Source organism: Thermobia domestica, chromosome 1 (assembly GCF_964235325.1).
Source record: "Thermobia domestica chromosome 1, izTheDome1.hap1.1, whole genome shotgun sequence".
NCBI classification, from domain to species: Eukaryota; Metazoa; Arthropoda; class Insecta; order Zygentoma; family Lepismatidae; genus Thermobia; species Thermobia domestica.
Genome location: NC_137454.1, coordinates 252,705,424 through 252,722,890, shown reverse-complemented (window position 1 = coordinate 252,722,890; position 17,467 = coordinate 252,705,424). Strand labels below are relative to the sequence as shown.

The window sequence follows — 17,467 nt, the reverse complement described above, 5'->3', positions numbered from 1 at the left end:
GGACTTATTTGAGATTTAATATCAATTTTCGTCATCGAGATTATGATGTGAAATCCAAACCATATAAATTTCCTTCGGATATCGAATTCGGGTCCCCCACACAAAAGTAAAGAACGTTAACTATTGATCCACGAGGAAGCTCACTCCTCATCAAGTAACTTGCGAATATTTCAAAACTACTATGGTGACCCTTATTATTCAATCTATTTCTTTTCCTTTTCTTATTGGCTAATCAGTGCATGTGAAAGTTGTCCCATGACGTTGACCTCTTGGCACAGAGGTGTTATGTATTCTGTTAGCGAATGATAGTGCCATACGCATACGGTAAACTAAACAGGGAACTCAGAAAACTGTTGTTAGTCTATATGTGTAGTATTCATTAAACAATATCAGCGATTCTTAAACTGTGACCCGCGTTCTCTGCACTGTACTTGAGAATACAATCAGGGTCAACTAAATTTTATTTAACTTCATGATGAGAACTACGAGTTATTGTGCAATTATAATTAATTTTTCATTACTGTCAAATGGTATCACTTCACAGTCATGGTAAGAGAAACAATATTGCAAGCAACAGATTGTCAAATCTGTATGATTGGGAATTGGTTGCTTCAGTACTCTACTGTGAATATATTGTGCATGCAATACTCATACATGAAAATATTTGTTACTTTTTATTAAAGAAATGGTTCGGGATCTGGCAAAAGTGCACATCATATCAAAGAGGCCCTTGAATTCACAATATTTAAGAATCACTGACACATTTACATTTAAAAAACAATGCTAACAAACCTAAATAACTCGGCTATTGCACATAGGTGTACTCATGAGAGAGAACACAGGGAAGGAGGTAAATTCCCCTTTCCAATATTTGGACATCCTACGGAGCTCGCATTGAATAATCCGTACATAATTTTTACGTCATGTGTCTTTTCTTCTAGAAGGATCATTTAGAGCTGTTTGGAGTTCTGCACACACTTATGCTACTATACATTAATTCGTAATGCACAACAATGTGTTAAACAAATGCTTAACATTAATTAACTTTTTTTAAAAATAAAAAGAGTATACTTATGAACTCATAAAACAGTTTCCAATATCCTTACAGTAACGTGTCTAATTGGGTTTTCTCACTTCTTTGTTTTGGCAACTATTCGATTTTCCTTGTTGAGAAAAATTGGAAAAAGAAGTTTTTTGAGTTTCAAACTTTCCTTCCTCTGCGGAGTACAACAAACTGGAATAGCGCCAAGTAAACTATTAGCAAAGAGAGAAAAAATATTGTTCCAAATCGAATTCTTTTTTCCAATAATGATATTTATTGCTTTGCGAAGACTGTTTGAAATATTTTTTCTTTAATTAAATAAAACTTGTTCTGTGGATACGCACATACATTAACTATTAATTAATCCTCTAGATGAGAAAAAGAAATCCTATATGGGAATGGTTGTTGTTTTGGAGTTCAAGAAATATTTATAGAAGCAAGAATATCTTGCTGTCAAGATACATTTTTATCTTTTCGTAGAATATTTTGGAAAACATTCTTGCCCTTCTTGTTATTTAAAAAAAAAAAAAAAAACATGACGTATATTAGCACATAAATACTATGCTGGATAATTTAGAATAGGCCTCTCAGTACTTCCCAACCTTTTTAAATGACGACATATACAATTGAAAGCATGGGCACCGACTACGTGGGTGCTCCGGGGCTCCAGCACCCAACCAAATAATCTTGTGGGTGCGGCGCACCCACAATATCTTTAGTTTGATAGAAACAAAATAAAATAAATATTTCTCACTTGTCATTATCGAAAAATTATATGCAATTAAAACATTGAGATGGAAGTTAAAAAATTCTAACCTCTAAAACATAATTGTTTGTTTCAAATGTTTGTGCAAAGGCAACCAAGCAACACACTTCCCCCATCCTTGTATGTCTCTGGCCTAGTCAAAGGCAGTCTTCACTAGTGTTGTAAAATTTCCGGAAATTTTCAACCTGCTGGTAAAAAACCGTTTTTTCCGGTTTCTTTCCAGAAAAATTGGAAAAATTGGGAAAATAACAGAAATCTTTGTATTTGTTTAGTTTTACTCGTAATGGAACCTTTTTTTTTCGAACACGTGAAAAATGTAAGTTGAGAAATTTCAATACTGTGAATATTTAAAAAAAGAGGCATTCAAAAACAAAACGGTTGTAATTATTCTTGAAAATTAATAGTTTGTACTTATTTCCTTTATGTGCATTTTAGTCGTTTACTGCTGGTTGTGCATTAATTACAGAACTTTTAAAATTGGACACACATCTACCATCACGAAGCATTTCTCTTGCAATAGGGCTCTTAAATGAACCTGAGTTCTTAATGTGCTCTTTTATCTGGTAAAAATTTGTTAATTTTAACCAAACTACTTCTTAAAAGAAAGAGCTGTAGGCAAATTTCACCAATACCCATGCACAAAGACATATAATTACGATTATTTAATATTCAAATACAGATTTTAATATAAACTTTATGTAAAAAAATTTTGTATGTAAACAAATACCTGTTTTTTAGTGCAACAAATTATATATATATATATATATATATATATATATATATATATATATATATATATATATATATATATATATATATATATATATATATAAATATATATAGATATAGATATATATAGATATATAAATGAAAAGTGACTATATTTGTAACCTAACAGCTCTTGAAGCACCAGACAGATCTCGATAAAAATTTTCAACAGAGATGAGGTTTGGGCCTACCATTTCACTTTGAAGGTGCAACTTGGAGGAAGGAAGTGCACATATATATTGAAAATTACCATAGTTTTCAAAGCCGCTCAGATAAAGAGTGACATTTCCGATGGAGTTTAAATTCAAATTCAACACCGAAACTTTAGGGAGTGGAAAGGGGATGATATATAGAAAAATGATCTAAATGACTGATATTAGTGTCGAATCAATCGTTTTAGGGGTCGCTGAGATGAACAGTGACACTTCTAATGCCGTTTAAATCCAAATTAAGCGCCGTGACCTGGGGGCAGGGTAGAGCGGAGATATATATACAAATGATCGAAAATGACCGATATTAGTGTCCAATCCATAGTTTTTGGGGTTGTTGTGATGAACAGTAACACTGCCGATGCCGTTTAAATCCAAATTCAGGCCCGCAACTTGAGTAGGAAGAGATATATAAAAATGACTGAAAATGGCCGACATTAGTGTCAAATTCATAGTTTTCGGGGTCGCTGAGATGAGCAGTGACAATTTCCGATGCCGTTTAAATCCAAATTCAGCCCCGCAATTTGAGGGTGGGGAGATATATAAATATGATCGAAAATTACCGATATTAGTATCAAATCCATGGTTTTTGAGGTCTTGAGATGAACATTAACACTTCCGATGCTGTTTAAATCCAAATTCAGCGTCGCAACTTGAGGGAGGGAGAAGGGTTGGATACATAAAAATGATCAAAAATGGCCGATATTAGTGTTGAATTCATAGTTTTTGGGGTGGTTGAGATGAACAGTGACACTTCCGATGTCGTTTAAATCCAAATTCAGCCCCCATTAGTACTCCTAAAGGGAAAGGTTGGCATGTAAAAGTAATTGAAAATGAACGATACTAGTGTCGAATTCATAGTTTTTGGGGTTCGTAAGTTCATTGGTGACAGTTTTGTTGCCCTTTATACCCAAATGAAACGTGTTCTCCCCGTGCAAAGAACACGTTTCACATGTTATTTTTTTTTAATATATTTGTCGTTGCTGAAATTTACACACGTGTGCGGTGTATGTGTGTGTATATGTAAATAAGATTATCTCTCTTTTTGAGTTCTTCGAAAAAAATACAAATAATAAAGAGGGATTATTCATCAGAAATCAGAAAACTAAAAAAAGTAAAATTAAAAGCTGTTGTTTTAAGTATTCTTCCTGCTAGCGAAATACATTGTATATATGCTGCAGACACGTTACAGCAACAAGATAAGCATCAGGCGAAGAAATTGTTTTTAAATTATATTTTCCGGTTTTGCCAATATTTCCGAACAAAAGATTTTTTCTAATGGGTTCAAAATTTCCGTAAATTTCACACAGCACAGGGAAGATACGTATCTCCATAAAATATATATTTGATTTTAAAATACTGGTATTAACTAAAATGATTCTGTTCCTGTTATATTGACACTTCCCTGCCATAAAACGGTAACTTTATAATATTACTTAAGATAATTTAAATGCGTCTATATTAATAAATCTAACTAGGATTATATTTCATTATCTTTTGTAGCCATAATTCCGTTCTATCACGGTGCTAACTTTAAAGGAGTGGTGCAAATACATTTGTTGCCATTAATTTCCCTATTTTAATACAGGAAACATAACTACTCAATGATCTTAACTGTAAACTAGTAAATATAAAATAGTTTTCATTTTAAAAGCATAATGTAGTAAAATATTCGAAAATTTCAATTTTTCCCAATTTTTCCGTTTTTTTCCAAGCTCGGGAAAAAAACTTTAAAAAACTGTTTTTTACCCAAATTTCCGTTTTTTTTTCAGGCCTTTACAACACTAGTCTTCACAATAAAAAATGGAACTATATTGTGAATAGAATCGAGCACAGCCCTTTATGATAGTGTTCATAAAAGATTTTAACTAAAGAAAATTCAATCCAAAAGTATCGAGACTCCCCTGAAAACATATAATACGTCCCGCCATTGATATGCACCCACATAAATTTTGGAAAGTCAGCGCCGTTGATTGAACGCCTCCAACATCGTGACACACTTAGATTAGGTTTGAGCATTGTTACTCCGTTGCAGACGTTAACTGGTACAGTTGGTCCCAAAATTAATTTTGACTTCTTAAAGGCTGCATGCTAGAAATAAAATTCTGAATAACGTAAAATTTATTTTTAAATTTTAAAACTTCACGAAACAACCCATGTGGCTGCGATATACCGGTTGAAAAATCTGGCCGGTGTAATACTAACGATATAATGATACGTAGCAATAGGAAAACGCTTAATTCACTACATTTGCTAATTATTTGCACTATATCTGGAATTCAGTTTGAAAGTACACTTACCCCTCGTTTTAACGGACTAAAAGGAGTCGACAGGAGTTTGATGTTGCCGATTGTCCGTTAAGTTCTCACAATAAGTCTGCAGTGGCCAACATCCAGAATTACATTACGAAAGAAAGAGGAATAATACAGTACTATAGTTTTAATCAAGCACACTATTCAATCTGACAGTGTAAAATACCTGATACACTGTAAATATACACTATGCTACATTTTTAGTTTTTAGTTTAAAATCGGTACTTTCAAAATGAATCGACTGCTCCAGATTTTGTCCGTACCTGCCGGAATCTGTGAAATCAAAGTCCCTGATACCGTAGAATCAGTGTCAATCCAAACAGGGTAATATCCAGGGAGTTCGGGTGAGCTTGTATTAAAGATGGAGAAGAGGCAAAAAATGACAAATTAAAACATTTTTGCTTATATCCGTTAACGTCCTATTGCAGTGCTACAAGACCTTGAAATTTCTAGTAGACAATTCAAGAAAAGTCCCTGGAATGTCCGGCAACCTGCTATACGTAACTCTACTACTGGTTGCCTAATATAAGGATAGCAACGTGCTGTTAGAAGCCAGTATTCTTTAGTTCTATTTCAGTAACACATGTGGCGTCCATCGATAAGTTCACAGCCCGAGTGATATGAGCATAAATATTCATAGAAAATCTCTCTTGACGTGATGTAGGTACAGTGGTATGTGGGTTGCGATAATCCATATGTGGCTATTTCAACTATTGAAGAAATCATCTGCGTAAAAAAAAAAAAAAAACTTCATCAGTATATGAAAAAATTGTCACAAAACAACAGTTCCACAGCACACCTCTTTAGAAACCATCTGCAGTATTCGCGTGTGATTCGAAATCAGACTCAGTACCTCTTTTCGTTGAGAATGGTATGGATACAGCTGACTCTTATGCAACACTTCGCACACAGTACTAGGAGCTGTTCACATGCCGTGAGCAATTACTTAAGTGCTCGTGCATAGGTCCTTCTTCTACACGCTGTAGACGATTTCCTCAAATACTGGTGTTCTTAGTGATTGCACGGTACTGCAACCTGCGTCCCATAAGCGGTTAAGAATCTTGGAAATATGGAAAGTTCTGGATAACATCTACTCGAAAATCTGGAACGATAAATCCGGTCTTCTTCACTGCTGTTACTTATGCGCTTTGTCACAAACAAAACGCATGTTTGCAAGTTTCTCATTTTTAAAACATTTCATTTCATTTGCTCTATCGAACTAATACTCATTCCACTCGGTCTGTATGCGAACCTAACGGCATGTGTTACTGCCATGGAACCAGTGAACGCTCTGACTAGGTAATAGGGTGTTATCCTTGTATTAGGGAACCAGTAGGCAAACTACATGTAGCGGGTTGGCTGTATTTCATACACTTTGCTTGAGTTGGAATAGTAAACCTATTGCCTTTTGGCAATTTCAAAGGCAATTAGCGCTAGTATGAGGCATTTAGCGAATATTGATTTATAACCAAAAATATTTCCATTTGACATCATCTGTCACTTCCCTAAATTTGTCACAAACTCATCCGAACAACCTGTATATCATATGAAAGGGGATATGAAAGAGGCAAGTTATTACCTTTCTAAATCTGCATAGATATGCTCGGGAATTAATCAGGTTTTCATTCTGGATGTGAATATCGCACTTGAGATCTCTCAACAACTTGTAGTACATGGAGAAGTGAAAATACTACTTTTCTTAAGACCAACAATGCCTGATTCTGTCTTCAAAAAAGAAGAAGAAAGAAAAAAGAAGTTTGTATACATATAAGGAAAATCACTATTATAGTTATTTTAATACCGACATATTAAGTAACACTAATTATATTATGTGTAATATCGAAGTAATTTTTTCATGGTCTTCTACACTTGTCATTTGCAATCTAGAGTTCACCTGTTCCATCGTTGATAAACTTTAATATAATTAGGATTCAGTTACATTTCAATTAATATTGACTGTAAATTATTCCGAATAAATTTTCTGTTATAATAGACACTCCACTTTATAAAATGGTCTTCCAGCTCTAAATTACGTAGTACTGCCAGAGAGGGAAGTGATTTTGTTGTAATGCATGTATTTGTAAGGCATTATCTTTTCCTTATAAGGAAACAAGCTTAATAACATTTATCTGTCTTAAATTGTAATATAATTTTCCTCATATCATCAACTAAATCTTTAACCCTTTTCTTCATGATTTTTTCCTTTAAGCGAAAAAAAAAATAATAATCAGTATTGGAAATCCTCATATGGGAACTTGAAAAATGAATTAAAACTTAAATTTTAGATTTTTCACTTAATTCCGACGAGAAATAAGTAAGTGCCACATACGATACACTTACAACTCACAAAGAACATGCCAGATGACACCAAAATCTCTTATTCATACACGTCAATATCTCACACAGCAGACAAAACAGTCATTTGGTGCCTTTGATAAATCACACAAAAGCTAAAGTGAAAAAGGGGTATGTGCCATATATGGCACGGATGCGGTAAGGGGTTAATAAACAATTAGCTAGCTACAAGGGACACCTTTTTCTTTCATGGTGACGTTTTATGTGATGATTCTCATCATATTGGCGAATGCTATTGCAGAAATACTATTGTAAAAGTTTCTAGTTGATGTTTGCTGATTTATCTGTTTCGCAATCACTCTAAAGCAGTGGTTCTCAACCTTTTCCATCGCCACACCATCAAACCATAGGTTGAAAAGTCCTGCTCTAAGAAGTTACCCACAAGAAGGGTTGAGAGTGTAATAAAAGCATATACTAACAGAACACATGTGCTATTTTATTGATTTGATAATTGGAATGACGTCATGCAATTGAATCGTCCGAGACATTAGAATGTTGAAGGAATGATCTATGAAATGCTCTTGTTTCATACCTTGTTATTTTGTATGGACAGCAATGTTTCCTTTCATCCACTACTACATAACTGCTCATTTTTTTAAGAATAAGGGAAAAGTGGTATCGGCATTTGCTTTGTGGCCAAAAGTTTGAACTTAATGACTCCATCGCTTAGAACTAGTCTTCAGTATAACACATACCAAAAATCTCAGAATAATATATCTTAGTTACCGAGATAAAAAGCATCAAGCAATGCAAAAATGCTCTGTTTACGTCACAGAAAGAGAAACGACCTGTTCTGGCGTAATGTCACATATTGGTTCCATTCTATACAGTCCTATTTAAAGCTTCAAGAAATTAAAATGATTTTATATTGCAGTTTCTTACTGTAAACTGGAAAAAAAAAAAAAAGAGTAAAAGGAAACTAAAATTCATCTGTAATGTTTTATCATTACAAATATTCTAGATATTTACTAGCAAAATTATGTCTTTAATATTAGACTAGAAATGTAACTACTACAACAATTCAAAGTCAAATTTAAAATAAGTCACGCGCAGAATGAGAAAATCCAGACCTTCATATTACAGCTACAAATATTTTCGATAGATTTTTGCCATTAAAAACTGTGATTTTGTTTGCTGCGAGTATTTGTATCTTAATGTCGTTAGATCTAGTACACTATATTAGTAGAATCTCTACCTTTACCATGGTTCTATAAGGAAAATCCTTTCATGACCACCGCAGTGTGTAGGAGCTAAAGAAAGCGATAGCGATCAAAAGGAGACTAGTGACGCAGAGGGATAGGTTGCCAACAGAGCATCAACAGAGGAATACTAGCATAAATTCAATGCGTACTAAATGGGTTATTATTTACAAACTTCAACAACCTCGTACGAAATAGTTTTCTGAGCATAAAAATGTCTCTTATAAATTTCTCTTATCACTTTTGAGTGTGGAAGTTACATGATAGCACATTTGTGAAAGAATACACTGAAAATATGCATTTCGTATGTTTCTCTGAGTCCACAAAAAATATATATTTATAAAAGCAGATGTTTGAAGAGTTCAGATCTTTGTTTAAAATTCGTTACTTTCCTTATATTGCTTCATCCACTGGAACAGAATATTGCACATATTTCTCGTCATAACAGACGTTCGTACTCATTCTGTAACCGGGGCGCACTAACCATTTTGGTCACTTTCAGGAGTTAACTTATATCACATCAAATATGAGCATTGTTGATCAGAGATGGGGAAATGTCATATTTCCGCCCTCAATTTTATAAAGTTGAACCAACACAATTATCTGTATGGACATCTATCTAATATTTAAAAGTTATAATATTTTATAAAAAATCCTAGACCATAGAATTCCTCCCTTTCTACTTGTATCCATTTTCTGAAACTTTATTGATTCCAGACTAAGATTGTTACAATTCGAATAGAATATTAGGATGTTAAGAACGTTTACTCATCACTAAAATATTTGAACCAACGAATTGTTCAAATAACGAACATTGAAATAATTTTGACATCATTAGGCCAGGCATTCTCGGAATATTTACAGAGATTAGCCATCACTATTATTGAAAGAATGCAGTGGAACTTTAGGGTATTTTCCTATTAATTACCTGAATATAATGTAAGTTGCTGTAGATACATAGGTTAGCTGTGATTATATTGAATAAGCAGTTGTGGATATACGACAAGGGGTAGTCCTGAGCTTGGGGATTTGTCGTGAGGCTAAAAATGTTATCCTGTAATAATAATAATAATAATAATAATAATAATAATAATAATAATAATAATAATAATAATAATAATAATAATAATAATAATAATAATAATAATAATAATAAACTACTTGTTCACAAATATTCAAAGTTTCGGACCAGCACTAATAACTTGGAACGACTTCAGCAAAATAAATGAACATGAGATTCGGAACATGAAATGTCAGAAGTTTTTACAGGACAGGCAAATTCAAATTCTTAACGAGTGACATAAAAAAATATAAGACGGACCTGGTAGAGTCCAGAACATTAGATAGAAAGGAAAGGGAGAGTGCAGACCAGAAAGTTTGTATTTTTTTTATGGGGAAGAAAATAAAAGTGACCAATAAGGATCAGGGTGAACAAACAATATAAGCAATTAAACATGTTGAATTTGTTAATGATGCACTGTTTTTTTTTTATTATTTTTAAGGGTCGGTGGTTCGATATTATTGTTCTATTATTGTTCCACGATTATACAGCGAAGCTACAGGAGACGCTGGCGATGGCATGGATGATAATGGTGGAATAAAGTGGAAGGAAACAGAGGAGCCCCTAGTAAATCCACGCACACGGGTTTTGTCCATCACAAACATGGCCACGTACTTTGAGGGAAGAGCGCAGCTAGAAAGTATTTGAGAGTATTATCCTAAGGTGAATATTAGTACCCAAGAGGAACGGGAATGGGAAATGGAGGAAACTTTATAACGAGAAAGTGCATAATTTATACCGTTTACATAACATTATTAGGGGCATTAAATCTAGGAGGCTCGGGTGAGTAGGTCATGTAGCTGGAATAGAAGAAATTAGAAACACTTTCTAAACTTCAATTGAAATCAAAGAGAAACAAACATTAGAAACACCTAGGCGCAGATGGGAGAACAATATTAAGATGGATCTCGCAGAAATAGAAATACAAAATAGAAACTGAATCCAGTTCTTAAGGATAGAAGTCAATGGAGAGCTTTCGTAAATGCGGCATTGAACCTTTAGGTTAGTTAGTCAGTTATTCTGGATATGATTTCTAGGACTTTTTTTTTCCTATTTTAAAGCCAATGAAATTGTAATACCAAAAATTGTAATTCTTAAAAGATAGAGAAAATGGACTCTCTATAATGTACGAGTTTTGTGTAATTCATGTGCTGCAGGTTGTTCAACACTGTTGAGAGAAAGAAGATAAGGTACAGAAACTAACCCCTTTTTCAGTCGGGAGGAAGTTAAATTTTCAGATGACCTTAGTGAGTCGTCCACCCACGTGCTTTCCCCATCATGATCGGCGGGAAGGAAAGGGATTCCCTTGGTTCTTTATTGGATCGCCTGGCACGAACTAGGTCAGTTAATCGATAGAGTAGCCGACACGGTCACGCTGCAGAATTCAGAAAGGCGGAGCTTACCGGAAAACAGCACGAACCGAACGACTCCCGAAAACTTCACGCTTTTTTGTTCTTTCTTTTTAACATAATGAATGCGCCTATGATATGCAATTTAATGGATGGAATATATTTTGAACAGTAAGTTAGTTAATTGTATACACGATATTGGCCTAGGGCTAGAAATAGAAGCTCAATCTTCTATTTTATTTTATTTTACATTTGAAACTTTTGTAAATGTATATAAGTAATAATCTTACTTGTCATCTTCATTGTAATAGACAAGGAAAGGTATTTTACAATAAAGAAAACATTAATGGGCTAGTTTTTATGTTTGTACTACTTTCTACTAATTTTGATCCAAAACATTTTGTGCATAAAATATGATTTTCAAAGACGCGTTACAATATCCATATCCATTTGAGAATTCAAAATATAGATACAAGAAGGAGACCGTAATATATAGGTACATAGAATATAAAAAAGTGAAACATTAGTTATTTAAACCAGGTTTTTAATCCGGTTTGTATTGCAAAGAATTTGAAACACAAACTTCACATATCAAATGTATGTTTTAAATTTAATTATGGAATTTTGAACCTCTGAAACCAGTCGCGGCTAGTTTGCCTAGACCGAAAATCGAATTTTGTATATGGAATTTACTGATTTTTATTAGATTCGGAATGTACGTAAATAATGAGGAAACTTTGTTTCCAACTCTTTTTTAAAATTACAAAAAATGTTTCTTTTATCCTCAAAATGGTGTCGAAAGTGTAATAAGAAAAAATGAAAGATACTTTAAACTAGCATTATTAACCAATAGATGTTAATAATATTTTGATAGCTATCTATATATATCCAGGGCCGGTGCTAGAAGTTTTGCCGCCCTGGGCGGTTCTTTCACATGCTGCCCCTTTATTGTTTTCTTTCTCAAATTTTGCCGCCCCTGTATTCTTTTCTTTTTTCAAATTTTGCCGCCCATCAGACTTGCCGCCCTGGGCGGTGGCACGGCTCGACCCCCCCTCGCGCCGGCCCTGTATATATATCTGTGTATAAAATCCTAATACTAAGAAGAAATATCATAAATACGTCAAAATTTGAGCAGAATTGCAGAATTTGAGCATCATCAGTGTGGTGCTATGAGCAGTACCGCAAAATAGCTGGTCATCGAGTGGGGCGTACGAATGCAATTAGGAAACGTTATGTCTCGACGAGGAAAAAAAGACGCAAAATAACAGATAACTCCGTTTGAACGGGTTATATGATTGTCTTACGGTAAGAGGCTACTCGTAATGCGAAATTGACGCGTGTGTAAGCAATGGGCTGAATAGAACCATTCGCAGTGACGATCGGGCAATGAACACTCAATATGACCACATCGTGGGATAACAGACACATCCACATGGCTGTGATGGACCATTATATGTCGTCCATAGTGTTAGCTCGACTCTGAAGCATGGTAATGGATGTGATCTTGTTTACGTCCATAGTTGACAACGTCTGTTAAATACTGGACTGGCCGGATGCATGGTTTTAGGTTGTCTTCCATTAACCCAGAAACAAACGCCTCCGTTTACAGTAGGTGCCTCAACATTGTCACTGGTATGATGAGCGACATATAGTCATGTTTTCGGGCGAGACATAACTCAGCCTATCCCTCAGTAATGTCTGTATAATCGTTGGACGCTATTGTGGTGTCCGCAATTTCCCAACGTACTTTCCGAGTATTACAGCAACCGAATAACAGATTTGATTGTATAGGATAGCATTATACACAATACTCGATCTCTTATTGAAAGTTACCTTATCAATGATCGTTATATTAGTAAAATTATTGATTTGAATTGGTTTTTAGTTTAGTGTTCCTTGCAGCAGCGAGGATGTGAGACGTGGATCTAGAGCTTAACATGGAATCCGAACCATATGAACTCCCGCTGAGAATCGAACCGCCGCCAAAGGCGCGTATGCTAACCGCTTAGCTATGACGAAGCTCTAAATAAAAGTCTAAAAATCCAAGTCGTAATCTTCCTTCAGACAACCCCACACATCACATCTCATCAAGACACTCCCTGTCCACATGTACAGTGGAATGTACATTGGGAAGAAAGATGAGTACCGTCTGTAGGTTGTCTGCCATATTGCCCATCGGCTCTCCAACAGATAGAGTTGGTGTCTGGTGGAGTCGCATATAAGCAGCGTGGAATACGATTTCTGAGGAGCACATCCATTACCTGTTTAATTCGATGCCACAATGCTCCTAGCTATAGGTCTAGAGGCATGTCCATGCTACTAAATTGTTATCATTTTTTGTATAGTCTTATTGGTTAATATGAAGCTTAGCGTCCCATTCAGCATCGAGGCTATGTAAGTCATAAACCTACAGTTTAATATGGAATCCGAATCTCAGACGCCAAAAGATTGTACTAAACTATTTAGCCACGAGACTCATTCCTATATAGTCTTGCGAGGAATCTGTGAAATAAATTTCATTCCTGTCATTTGTGCATGTTGCAAATGTATTCGTGATAAACTATTTTAATATATTTAATTGGAAATTCAATTTCTCTCGACAGAGGGATGAATTAACGAATGTTCAAAGTAAATAATATTATGAAAGAGTTTCCATCATCCCACTATAGGAAAATCATATGCCCTGGTAATTAACTCTTTTAGTCCCAAGATATGTAACAAAAAGAAGGAAGTGAAAATGTTTTATTTTACTTCAACAGACAAGTTTCTTATATCGAAATAAATACAATTTCTTCACATTTATGACATACAAGTATTAGTAGGTTAGTGTTTCATTATGTTATCAAAGTTAAAACTGAGCAATGTTTTTGTTACGACGAGGGAGTCCTAATTTCTTGTTTTACACATAATGAATCTTGTTGTGATACAATTTGCAGCATTCTGTCACGCAGAGATCAGCATTACATTCAGAACATAATCACGTTGCGATCTCTATTTTTTTTTTTTTCAGTCTGTCGCCTATCTTTTATCAGAACCTACTTTGCAATATCATGTGGATCTTTCTCATCCGTAGCTTGAGCTTCTTCAGGGAAATCCTGTTCAGACAACTTTTTGGATCTTATGACGTCATCTTAGGAACATTCTGAGCTTCAATTTGACCCTTTTCAACCAGGACTTTCCTATTGCCTTTAGAAATTCTTTTAACTCCACTTTCTTGTTTGTTCTAACATTTCTTAGTCATTCTGTATAGAATTATATCATTAGTTGTGGATGTAATCAGAAAATGGAAAAAGAGTGTTTTCATCATTCCAGTTGTCTTCTGTTGATGAAATAAAGCTATGAATTGTTTTCTTTTGTCGTCACCAGTTTTGCTTATTTTGTAGTCTAACACTACATCTGGATTTCTTCTAATTACAGGACCTGCTCTGTATTTAATGGTTACATCGGATGTAGTAGCTCTGTTTAGTTGAAAACATCAAGACATATATTAGCCCTACAGTATGTCTTTCCATTTGAGGCATAACAGATCGTATTTACGCATATTCTGCCTACCGTTCTTAATGTATGCATTGAAATAAGAGTGCGAATGATATACACGCTCATAGAACTCTCGAAGAAAACTACTTACGCGTGCATAGCACGCGCATAGGGTCAAGTGTTAAGCTATGTTTTTATATTCCAAGTATTCACGTGAATTCAAATAGATTAAGTACATTTTATGCTGGTAGTCTCGGGTTTAGTTCCCGGGAGGTAGAAATATTTCATTTTGACGATCGTGATGCAATAGGGAAGACTGTTGAAAGTATTAATTCCGGTACAGAAAACCAGAAATAGTAATGATGTATCTGATATGGTGACTACACATCACGTACCTAAAAGTCGTTTGACCGGTAGCAGTCTTTTGTGAACTGTAATAGCAGGGAGTTATGTTGTAAGATCGAGGTGTACACTTAGATTGGTTTGTATAGGGGTGCATTCACACCTCCGCAGTTTGAACGCTGTATATTAGTCAGAAGAATGGGTACCTACCCATCTATACCATTTTTCTCATAACACTGAAATGGTAAAAATTTTGAGTAATATAGCTGCACGAACTTGTATTCACCCATTTCGAAATCATTGAATACAGAAAGGATGTACAAGCGAATGTCCTCTTTTGCTGGCGACTGCATGAGTCACAGTAACTACGGCCTGAAAAGAGCTATCGAAAGTAAACAGACAACTTTGCTGGTAAGCGAGAATATCTATCTGCTGTACCTAAGAGTCAGTCTTCAAACTATTAATGGATTATTACCGTTATCAGTTTAAGAACATATTTAATTTCAATGAAACCTTACTTCGCGAAGCTCGTCAAAGGGACACATGATTATCTTAAATGATGCTCAAGTAGTATGTTAAGATTATGTGCGTTACAAGTAGTGATGATTTCAAGGGTGGCCTGGAGGGAAATCCCCCTCCCGGAGTTACGAAATTTCCCCTGAGGCCATATTTCCTATTATCCTCAATGTGCGTTCCCAGTACTTTCGTAGTATTACTTTTCACCCTCAGTTATTGAAATTCTCCCTTCCGGGAAAAATATTCTGAAATCATCACTGGATATAGGGATATCCATTCCCCCTCAAGAACTTGGGCACAAGTCTCCAAATTTACCATTCTTCCATAAAATTTACCGTTCTGCGCCCGAAATGTACCTTTCTCCCCTTTTAACAGTCTTCAGTTTGATTGTATCATTTTTGATGAATAATTATGTTTCCCCAAATAATCTCATGGGCTCAATCTACCTAAGAGCTGCGTTAGGACTATGTGTAATCACTGTTAGAAGAAATTTGGGGATATGGTAGCTCAATGGTAGAGCGCTTACCTCTGATGCGTGGGATCCCTGGTTCGATTCCCGCCCAAATAAATTTGTGGTGAAGAACATCGTGTCCGTGGGTTTTCTCGGGCTACTCCCGTTTCCTCCAACATTCTTATTCCACCAATACTTCCATCATTGTTCACTTCCTTAATCATCGTCTCCCTTATCCTAACGGGCATAATCGTGGGACGTCAAACTGAAAGGATTCATTTCATTTCATTTTGCTAGAAGAAATCAAATATAGATGTATTGTACTACTTAACAGTGTATTTTTCATAAAAAATACATAAAAATAATTCATCTATTACAGTAAAGTAATAAAAAAAACTATCGTCTATATCAGACTGGTAACGAACTACAAACTTTCTTCCAGCCCCATAAAAATTAGTTTTTTCCTGATTTTCTCGAAAACCATACATGAAAATTCTCCCTTAACACGTTGACCACCATGTGCATCACTGGTGATGCACAGTGGGTGTACTTTACGGAGTCGTGTGCATCATATGTGTTTCACAGGCTTTGTATCCTTGTTTTCGAAGCCGTGTGAATCACCGTTGATGCACAAGCACATAAGTTTTAAATGGTGAAATAAATTCTTTGGCCTCAGGAAGATGTTCGACATCCTTCGTTTCCTGCTTCTGACGGTTTTTTTTTTTTTCAGAAGTTATTTGATCATTTAATACACATTTTCCTCCAATAAAAATGGCCCCACGATACACCTTACCCGATTTTCCTCTGGCAGTCAACGTGTTAAGCATGTTATTTTGTTCAGCTTAATGCCATTTATAAATTGATATGTGTCCAATCTTTGGACAGTATTGAACAAGAGTCTATCATAATTTTGGGTTATACCACATTAACCATGCTGTATACTGACATTCTCTTAGTCCCATAATTGAAAGCTCGATTAGTGCATACTTAAGTGTCAGTTTCATCCAGGAGTAAAAGTGGATGTGAAAAGGTAGGGGAATGCATGACGGCCACGCCATTCCCCCGTGCCTTGGTGCCTATCTTTGCCCATTTTAATTTTTTTAGGAACTGGGTGACGCCATAGATATATTTTGGAAGTGGGTTAACGGTGACTACTTGCGTTCCCCCTCACTTTAATCCCTGGTTTCATCTTAATAGATGGTGTGGTTATCGTATATCAATTTTTAGATTTACAATCCATAACAATGCCTGAGGATTTACACTCACCAAAATCCTTTATTCAGCTCAACAAGATCTATCGAATGGTATATCTCACATTTGGACATTTTCTTCCATAAACGCTAGTAATCGTGTTATTGTTCAGTTCAAAATCCCTTGTCGTTGCCAATTCTGTTAAGGAATTTGAAGCTTAAAATATACAGAACGATAATCATGCCTGTTTTTCTGTATAGTTGCGAAACATGGTTTCTTACTCTGAGGGAAGAACGTAGACTGAAACCATCTGAGAACAAGATCCTGAGACGAATATTCGGACCTAAGAGGAAAGGGAATGGGGAATGGCGGACACTTCATAAAGAAGAACTATATAATTTATACGGTTTGCCAAATATTGATAGGGCCA

The 17,467-nt window shown here is 35.2% G+C and overlaps 1 protein-coding gene across 1 annotated transcript in view; it reads left to right on the top strand.

Moving 5' to 3' along the window:
- LOC145695152 (UPAR/Ly6 domain-containing protein crok-like) overlaps window positions 1–17,467 on the top strand; it is a 124,929-nt gene that overhangs the window by 48,082 nt on the left and 59,380 nt on the right. The gene's annotated exons all lie outside the window — the stretch shown is intronic.